The sequence below is a fragment of the Gasterosteus aculeatus genome, chromosome 11, assembly GCF_964276395.1.
Source record: "Gasterosteus aculeatus chromosome 11, fGasAcu3.hap1.1, whole genome shotgun sequence".
Lineage (NCBI taxonomy): Eukaryota > Metazoa > Chordata > Actinopteri > Perciformes > Gasterosteidae > Gasterosteus > Gasterosteus aculeatus.
Genome location: NC_135699.1, coordinates 10032168 through 10043083, shown reverse-complemented (window position 1 = coordinate 10043083; position 10916 = coordinate 10032168).

Here is a 10916-nt window from a genome sequence, read left to right as displayed (position 1 = left end):
GAGGAGTGGAAAATGAAGGAGACCACAGTCCTCCGCTGTAAATCATTTCAAACAGACGGGTTCACGGGTTTCGGTTGTGGTACATAACAGCCAGGCTCGCTGAGTATCAGTCCCATGAGCCGACTGCAGGTAGCTCCGCAGACGGCCGGCGATCGCTCCTGTGGTATTTATTTGAACGCGTGAAATAGTTCTCCGCGGAGGATTCAGAGCTGCCAGACATCTCCAGGTGCATTCCAGTGGATGGATGGTTTATGACGAATAGTGCCTGTGGCAGGTTTTAGTGGGGGTGGGGGAGTTTCTGTCTTTAAATAAAACAATATTTCCTTCCTGGGTTCGTTCGAATACGAACTGTATTTAAATGACTTAAAAACAGGATGTTGAAAGCATTTAAGTTAATTTACAGGCAATCGTTTCATTTAAGGGACGGTTAAGTAATCAAAAACAGAATGATCAGAATATTCATGGATCAAAGTATTATTATCTAAAAAGTTCACTAAATTTAATGAGAAAACCCAGAGAGGACTGGCTTCACACGGTTTTTCTTGCTATGGCCTCTAACTTTGCTTTGTCTCATCGCTGTCATAGCGTTGTTTTTAATCACAGCAGGCAGCTCAGAAAAAAACAATTTGCGATACCTGCTGAGCTCCACATGGCAAACAGAGGAAGGTCGGAACCGGCTGCAGGAAACTAGAGCTGAAGAAGACTGAATGTTGGACTTCTATTCACCAGGGGAACAGAAACAGGACCCAAAATAAACGCTTATGCTGGATGACGTAGCTTTGTTTCAGCAGCTTGTTTTCGCTGCCCCAGTCATAAGAAAGTATTACCGTTGTATTGGGTTTTGACAGTTGAGATGAGAAAATGAGCGCCGTGCAAAGGCGACCAGGGGGCATTATCCTTTATATTAGGGATTTTATGGTCCTTTAAATGGAAAAAAACCCTGTAAGAACATGCTCATGAAAATATGTGCACATAAACCGTCTCTATGTACCCAAGCTTTTATATGGCCTTTATTCAATTTACTTCCAAAGAAGATATTTTCCAAATTGGGCAGGGCAAATGTATACGCATGGCACATTTCAACAACAACACAACTCAGTGTGCCTCACACAAAACCATTAAAACAATCAAAAGTTGCAGTGCAGTTTATGGAATAAACAGTAAAAATCATCCACTTTATCCTTTAATCGTCTTGAATGGGGTTAAATTGAAAGCAGCAGCAAACAGAGTCTTCTTTCTTAATTTGAAGCCGCTGAGGGGCTTTCTGTTTGCTCCTGCTTCTCCATGTTGGGTTCACCTGCGGGGTCGGGATGGTTCCTCCGGTAGCAGCAGGTCAGACACGTATTTCTGAAAACATCCAGTGCTTCATAAACCATCAGCAGGAAGTGAATTCTTTGTTTGACAGGAAGTCAGAGTAAAGACATCAGAACTGTGATCCACTCTCTTGGTACAGTGAGGCAAGTTTTTCCATAAGTCCTCGAATCCTCGACATATTCCTCAGGTTACAACAGGCGGCTGTTTCTATGGCCTTTATATGGCTGCTCAGATTGAGGTCCAAACCCACAATAACACCTTGATCGCTAGTTTGTGGTGTTTAACATCAGCGATTTAAGCTGAGCGCTGACTTTCTTTGGCCCCAAAAAACAATTACTTCTGTTGTTTTTTTACGGCTGTTTCCTGTATTACTCCTAAGAAATAAATTACTTCTTTGTTCCCTTCAAATACAAATATTTGAGTGTCCCTCGTGATTTTTTTTTTGGAAACAATACTTCATCCCTATAACTCATGTGACCCATTGATCATTTTTAATAGGCATCACATCACAAAGGTCAGCATGAACTGGCAGCAGAGCGGAGAGGAAACAGGCAACATTAAGAAAAGCAGGAGGACCAGGGGCGCACCAGGAGCGAAATAATAAAAAGAGGAGCCAAGACGACCAAGTGAGCAAAGCCAATTTAGCCGTACGTGATCCTATCGCCACAGCAACTCTTTGTCTTCGGATCGGCTTGTGAGCTTTGGCACCGATCGACCCTTCTCCGCGCTTCAGCCCCGTCCCAACTGCCATCCCTGAAAAGACGAGCAGGCAGACGGAAAAAAAAGGAGACTGAAGGTGATGTGGGGCGACGTGTAGAGAGAAAGAGAGAGAGAGAGAGGAGGAAAAACGAAGAGCGAGCGGGGCATAGGGATGTGATGAAGTGAGTGGAGACTCGAGAGGGGAGTCAAAGGACATTCCTGAGCCAGCTGTGGGTTGGAGGGGGAATTCTCACCGAATGCCTGACAAATAAAACAAGACACGGGCTATTTCAGTATTCAAGGGAGGAAAAAAAAGCAGCGGAACGAGAGGGGGGGGGGACTTTGGGAGGAGAAAGAGGCGGCTAATGAGAGAAGCAGCAGGCCGCGTGGTCCTGTGCCTGCAGCCGCAGCAGTCCAGCGGTCGACCTCTCGCTGCCTCTCCCTCGCTCGTCTCCCTTTTCAAAATGGAGGCCGGAAGAGGCCGCAGCAGCAGCAGCAGCCTGACGGCGCACACACATTCCTCCTGCACACACAGGTGGTGGAGCCGTTTAATAAATACTGGATCCGACGGAGGGGAGTCAGCCAAGGACGGTGGTGTGAGGGGAAGGGGCGGGGGCGGGGCGGGGCGGGTGTCAAAGGTCATCACAGACTGTAAACAGCGGCGGAGTTGAGCAGCCATAATATGGCTACCGCTGTACAGGGGGAGCGGAGGCCCGGACTGTACCGATAACTACTTGTTAATGACTCACCCATTCAGAATCACAGATGGTTCCCCGATGGTTCAAAGGGGAAGAGGTTCAACAGTGAAGTTTGATCCTTCGTGTGGAGGAAGATTTATTTCCTCTGAACCACTGACCACACAACACAAGACCTGATTTCCCAACTGTTTATGTCAGTGTTTCAATCCATGATGTTCGAGTTTCAATCGGTTTAAAGTGGATTTTATTGAACACTACTACTGGAACCTGGATATAGTTACAAAACATTTGTTACAATTTGTTATGGCAGTTTAGGATATTTTAACCATGTATGTTACTTTTATAGAACTACTTGATCTGTTCAGTACTTTTATCAAACTGTTTCAACCATCTGTCCCTAACTTTTAGGCCACTTGTTATTACTTTTAGCTAATTATTTCAACTGCTTATAGTGACCACACAGAACCCAGAATAACTAGTCACTTCCAGTCACTTCAGGAATCAGTTGGCGTTCATCATCACACACTTGTGATCTAAACGGCGTTTGGTGCACCCACATCGACAGGTGAACTCACAGTGAACTCAAACTGCTGTCAGGACGTCAGTTGGCTCACCTGGATGTAAACGTCTCTTGACGATAACGCAAAGAGGTGAATATTTTGAAAAAGAAGAGGAGAAAGCATCCGAAGGGGCCACGCGGTACAGAAAACAGGACCTTGTATCACGGCCTTACGGTTTTACGGCGTTGCTTTATGTTTATCTTCACGGATCTCTTGCCATCGTGACAGACACTTGCAGTTGCCATCTTCGTGCAGAAACTTGTCTTCTCCCCAACACCAGCCTGGAGGGCCGGCGTGCGCGTCGGCAGGCGGGCCAGAGCCGACAACTGGCGCTCATACGTGACGGACTGATTCACTCCTGATGAACGCCACGACCGCACGTGATGGGCCAACTGCGACTCCTGCATGACAGCAACGGCTAATCTGTAGGATTTGCTTCCATGAGCGAGAACCTGGGATATGAGCGAGGTGCGTCAGGCGTAAAGTGGGCCAGTGGTCTCGTACCAAACGCCCAGGACCTGCGGGGCAGCGGCAGCTCCGGGGGTGGAGAGGGAAACAAGTCCACCGCTGTTCCTGACGGTGCTTTTTTGTATCATGCAGCAGCAGGCCGGGGATTTCCGATGAGCAGCTCCCTCCACTGTGGCCCCCGCAGGGAAAGAATCGCCGGCCATGCGTGTCGGCGGGCTGCCGCATCGCCAGCCGCCCCTCCCGCAAGAAACACTTTGTGATCCTCCCAAAGGCGGGCGAGCTGCCCTCTGTACCCCTGCAGACGCTCTTTCCTTCCCTCGGCCTCCCCTTCACCACACGGATGAGGGGCGGAGGGGGGGGGGGCATTCAATTTGCAGGAGGAACCCCACATCCTGCAATTTCAGCCTGTCGACTTTGCCTGAGGAATGTCAGATGATAAGGGTGCTTGTGACAAAAAAGACACGGCGTGAAGCAGACACCGGCGACAACACCGCCGCTACTTGTGGAGAGTAAAAGTTACAGATGAAGAGTTCAGCTAAGAGCAACGTGCACACTTCCTTTACTCTACTCTGTGTCAAAAGCCACTTCCCAGAGTGAAGTTACTCATCTGGGATGACAGCTGCCGGTCGACCGCTGCGGCGGCATCCGATGTCCTTTCTTCCTCCCGCACCTCATCCCAAATCTCTCTCTCTCTCTCTCTCTAGAATAAGTGTGCACACGCTTCACCCCCTCCTGCTGGGGTCAAAGCACCAGTGACGCAAATCCCGGATACTTCCAGAGGCTCCTCTGCAAGCGGCAGTTGTGCGGTGATCGTCTGTAAACCGTTTGAAGGTTTATGGTTGATGTGGACGGGGGAACGTGCCTCGTGGAAACAAGCCCTCGTAGCGGCAGAGGAGTTCCTGAGTCTTATCCCACATCACTGATGGAAATGATTTAGTATATTGGAGTGTAATTCCACCCCTCGGTCTGGCTCCTAAAATAGCGAAATAGAGAGAGAGTGGTGGGGGGGTCTGGCTGGCCCGGGCGGATGTCTGAATTCCTCTGATTGGAGCAGAGGCAGCAACTTGTTATTAGTCTGATGTCGACCCATGACCGCGCCAGCAGGCCGGCCATGTGGGGGAGAGGGGGCATGGCATCACTCACTCAGAACTCCCCCCCGCCCCCCTCACCCACCCCTGCCTCTCGCATTGCCAGCGTGTGGGTCTTGTGTGCATTATTTATTTTCAAAGACATTCCTTACATTTGACTGGAAACACAAACATGTGCTTGCAGTGTCCCCAGATCACGAGCGGATTCCAACGAAGGGAAACATCTCATTTCATATGAAAATGTATTTGAGTGCTTTACCAGAAGTGTGAGCGAATGGCGGCTCCATCGCCAGGCGTGATATTTATCATGTTAACAAACCCACGCGCGCGTCTGGCACAGGCGGCTCTGGTCTCTGTGTTCACTCGAGGCCGGTGGGAAATGAGGCATGAACAGCTGAAAGATTTCAAAGGAAGTGGAGGTTATGCAGAGTATGTATACAACCACCTGAAAGTCACAGCTTCCAGTCCTGTAATTTGGACCGCTGCTCAGACGAGGCGACGCGATAACGGCAGAAAGAGGACAAACAAGAGAGGGGGAAAAAACCCCGTAAAGAACTCGTTGTGCTCACACATGGATTCGTCCTGCTGAGGTCAACCAGACTAAACAAAGGCCTGAACCGCATTTCAGATGGTAAAACTCTTGATATACCGGCAAATAAATAGGATTATTTAACCCAGAGTATGTTTTGTAGACCTAATCTAATCTGTCCAACAGATGTGCAGTTTACGAAAGTCAACAGTCAAAATGGAGTTGCCTCTACTTCAAATAGGATTCTGCAGCTGACGCACCGAACCACAGGAGAGACCTTTTTAGATCCGTTCGTGAGGTCCATGAAGAAAAGAGGGATTTAAATCCTCGCCAATTATAGTTCACAACACCGAATACCCAATGACTCGTTGACTAGAACTCCTCTAAACAACCCTAAAGCCCCCAAAACAAATATAAACTGTAAATCACGCTACACTCAGCCTCTTGCATCACATGACACGAGAACATAACTCTGTGAGAGATGCTGTCAACACAACAAGACCTTCTCAGTCCACCATATCATCTGATTTAGGAGTCCTGTGATGCTCTTCGGGCCCTGCAGTTGTGAAGTGTCCGCCTGTTTGCGCGTCACAAGTTCAAGACCAGCCGCGGTTAACACACACCAGCCACGGTTACCACACCGCCGTGGAGAGATTAGCTCGGTGCTGCAGCCTTATCACATGCTCCAACCACAAACGAGTGAACGGCTGTGACCCACTTCACGCTGCTAATCGGCAGCCTATAGATTTGCAAGGAAGAATTTGCGCAAACTCTGTGATTCTCCACACACTGAAAATATTCATCCAAGACCTCAGGCTGCAGCTGTGCACGCAGATATGGAGGATGTGTGAGGGGAGAATGAATCGTATGTCTGGAACTGGTGCTTTCTGATTTGACTCATCTGTTTTTCTAACTAATGGAAAGTCACCATACTTTAGTTTTTCTTAATACACACGTGATTTGTTTTGTCTGCACCACGTTTCCACTTCATTTATTTATGAATTCATTCTACTGTATTTGTACATGTACGTTGTTGCTTGACTTCTGGCTCCCATCAGAGCTGTTGATTCTTGGAAAAGTTAGAAAAGTGAGTTAAAAATGGTTTATCCAAATTTAAGAGAAGACCTAATAATAAAAAAAACCAAACTCTGTCAAACGCAATTTCAGAGCCGTGGGATGAACTCAAACTCAACCAAGTGCGCTTCTGCTGGGATGGTTTTATGAAATCATAGCTGCAATCCGGTGTGTGTTTCTGACCAAAGAATGCAAGCAGATCCAACTGGGTCCATAGTTGACCCACGGGTAGAACCGCCAAGAACAGGACCTACGCTATATGACAGATGTTTTAGATAGATTTTTTGTTTTTTTTAGCAAACCACAGCTCTTGCCTCCTCCAAGTTGTACCCCAAAGAAGGTCTCTCCTCCCCGCCTCCTAAGGACCCTCTCTGAATCCCAAATCCCAGGAATTTAAAGACAACATGTCCAATTCATGGACTTGGCTCAACACCATACGCCTCCCCCGCCCCCAAGGCCCCTTTTTCTTCCAGCACTGGTCTCGGGAGCCCCCACCTCCCTGATCCCAGGGAATAGCCCTTAATCTGAGGTAGAACGTTGGAGAACGTCTCCTTTTAATCGTCAGAAAACTCAGAGCCGGTCTGATAATGGTTTCCAAATGGCGAGGAAGGGCAGGACCGGTTGGAAGGGTCGGAGGAGGTGGCCACGGAAGGAGCCGGCGATCAGGAGGAGGAGCAAAGAGATATGACTCCATCTCGGGTCCTGACCTTTGGCTGCCCCCACGGTTATGTGCTTTGCCACAGATTGAGACCAGATTGACTGTGTAAACCCAGGAGATGACTGAGTGACGGGATAATCTCACCACCGGAATCGCACGCAGCTCAGTGAGGCTTTCCTCCCCACAGGGGGGGCTGTCTTTGAGCGCCGTGCATACCTGGTACACCCCAGAGATCTTTAGCTCAGGCTGCTGATATCGATAGAGCGGATGTTAACGTCGCGCTTTTGCTGGAGCTAGCGACTTCTGCTCAGCACCAGAAGCCCGTCGGCATTTATCTTCACAGAAAGGTTGAATGACTTAGAAGCATAATCTTTTATACGCAGTCCTCCTCTATATTCCCAGGACACACACAAACACACACGCAGGGGGCTCGACAAAGACGGAGGGATCTTACAAGCCCGGAGGCTTCGCACTGAAGCAAAAATAATAGAATCACACGAAAACAAAACACTAGCTAATCATTATGGCTCCAAACACATCAACACACCCACGTACGTTCACACACGCGGACCACGAGACCACCCCTGAGAGCTGACCTGGCCATGCCCCCTGCCGCTCCATCGCTGGCGCGTGTCCAGAACAAACTGGGCCTCTCCGTGGGGAACATCGGAGGCCTGAGGCCGCGCTGCTTAGCAGGCGCCGAGGGGGCGGCGGGGGGGGGGGGCCGCCAGTGGTCAGTCGCCTGCCGGGGCCTTCTGGGAAGGCGCTTCGCACTCACGCTAAACCTCGCACTCACACCGGGCCAGCTCCCGGGGGGGGTCAGAGGTCGAGAGAGAGCGGCACTCCTACGACCGAGCCGTCACGGATGAGCTCATTTTGGCCGACGTCCAGAAAGGGAAGAGGCAATCCAGGCCCCCCCCCCACCCCACCCCGAACGTCTGAAGTCACTCCCCGAGCATAGATCAAGACTGAGCGGCGGCGCTTTCTCTGCAGACAGGACCACAAAACAAAGTCTTGAGTCTCAGTTCAACAGAGGCCGGAGCGATGACAGGAGGAGGAGGTTTTGGCAGCAGAAAAAAAACATGGCTAAATTTAGTCTCATCTTACCCCATAACCAGAGTAAAGTGAAGAAATTACAACATATCTTATCTGCAACAGACTGTGACGACTCCAAGGGATGCCAAGTAAGCAGCCCCCTGGCGTCTTTCATCAAACAGACGCAGCGCAAAGGCAAGACAATTGCCAGAAGCCTGTGAGAAACTCAGCAGGCCTCTTGATATCGCTTAACCCCAGCAGACCGGCCGGCGGACGGACAGCCTCCTCTCCTGCTCTCTTACGCAACGATTTACGCAACAGCATCTGTCCCTCGCTGTCCACTGCTCAGACAAACATAAAAACAAATGGAATCTGGTATATTCTGTGAGGTGCTGGAGCTGATAATGGCTGTCAAGACTCCTCAAGGAGCGCAGCGATGAGGGAGGAAGGCTCATTGGGAGCAACCTGCTCTCCCAAGAACGCTGTCCGGTCCTCCAAAAACATTGTTTATCGGGTTTGAACCACACTAGCTTCGCATGGACCGCACTACTGCTGCAATCAGGTGGTCAGAGATCCGATTGTTGAAAAATAAAATGAATAAATACTATGGAATGGAAGAAAATGCAAAGGCTGTGATGTCCCCAGTCCATTGTTTGGTAAAATCCTAACAGGCAGGTTTCTGTCCCACAGGGAATCGGGAGCAATAGCAAAAAACCAGAGGTGAAAACGTCATTGCTATTCAATTGGCCAAATTATTTTTTTTTAAAGAATTTGTGTGCAGTCGACATAAAAACACACTGGTCATTAACTTGAGGTCTATAAAAGGGACAGATTCTTAGCAATTAGGCCCCAAACTTGTCCAGCTGCCTCCATTTCCAAACGACTATAATTCTAAACAACGTGGTAATTTACAAGGCACAGAGCGTATGTCTGGTGAGGGCTGATTATGGCTTTTTGGAAACGTATAAAGACCGTGGTTTCCTGCAGGCACACCGCATCAGCTGTCTTATTCTTAATTATAGCAATTCTGCTATTTCTAACAATCATGTAATTTTTCTATTTTCTGCTATCAGTCATGTAATTATCATATTCTTTGCTTTGTTTTTTTTACAATTTCCTGGAAGTTTTCTTTACTGATCAAGATGACAGTCATTACATTCCTAACAGTGTCTTAACGGTTTTATTTTCCACCTCATTTTCAGCTCAAGCTTTGTTTTGGGGGCTTGGCTTGATATTTGTACGGCTCAGCCGGTACAGACTATGATTATGTGGACAGAGACACGCTGTGTGTGCCGCTGTCTTTACCTACTGGTGTGACGCAGCCCTCACTGAACATGGAGCATCTTTTTTTTGTCCTTCTTTTCAAATAGGATACGAATAAACAAAAACTACTATCTCTCAAAACATTTTGACTTTAAAAACAACTTATTATACAATGTCGAAGCTTTATTTAGAGGTCTGTAAAGAGTCCTGAACTCCAGTTGTAACAGCTGCTCTCCAGCATACTCCCTCAGCAAATTTAGGGCAATTAAGTCCCGAGTTCCACTAATGAACTTGACTAACAGGCCGGAGGAGGGTCGTTGATCCGGCACCAGGTGTTGAGGCCGTACACAGGAAGTCTCAGCGGGGAGAACACCTGGGAGTGATAAACTGCCTCAGCAGACAACAGCGCTGTCGCAGCGGAAACACCGTAAGAGTCTGTGTGTGCATAGAACACACAGTGGAGCTAAACGTAATTACCTTGCTTTTAAATAAGTGCTCTTAAGTTGTGTTAACTGTATAATTTCCAAATGTTTGACAGTGACTCCCATATCAATTAGTTACTGATTATATATATATATATATATTCTATATATATATATAAATTTATTTATTTATTATGAAAGCGAGAGTTGAGTCATTGATGTTAAAAGAGGTAATTGCTAATTATATATGCTCCTCCTGTGATGTTGATAACAATCAGTGGATCCTCAAGGAAATTAGAAACACACCGTTTCTTCTTAACACCAACACGTCTTTCAATGACGATGTAATTGCACAAGTACTCGCATTGTGCACAGGTGCACAAAACAACGTTGAACTAAAACAAAAAACATTAGTGAAACATTATCTGTTTGCAATCAGTATTACACAAAGTGACCGTGTTCTGTGTGTACAGAGCAACATGAGTATCTTTAACTTGTTACTAGCTGCTTGCACAGAATCTCATGATAACCACAACAGTGGAAAGTGCAAAGAGGTCTTTCCCAATATCACACCAAAGTGAGTCAATGAGGGAGAGCAGTTCCCTCCCCTCCCTGCTCTTCTAAAAGGCCACCATTGTATGGGAAGAATTGCCATGGCTACTGCCTACGAACTGTAAGCCTTTTAGAATTATTAGCATTCCTCTCTACCCGGAGCAATGTAGCAAAACTGCTCGCTTCACCGTCGATCCGGCTTGAGAAAAACACACCGTTTCCTTTTATTAGAAACTACAGGAATTTCCATCTGGCCCGGGAATTAATTAAAGTCGAATTATGGGCTGCAGCAATATTGGACTAGGCAGACAAATTCACCCGTGGAGGGTAAGAATGAATGTTGCCTTGTTAATGAGCACAGTGAGAGGCGAGCAAAGCCACTCGTCAGAAGCACCAACTCAGCAGTTATAGGGCAAGATGGGACAAATAACAATGTGACCATACGTTCATCTGATCCTTGAAATGTTTTTTGAACATCTTTAGACTAAATCTACATTTTTGCAGAATTATTTACACACACACACACACACACACACACACACACACACACACACAC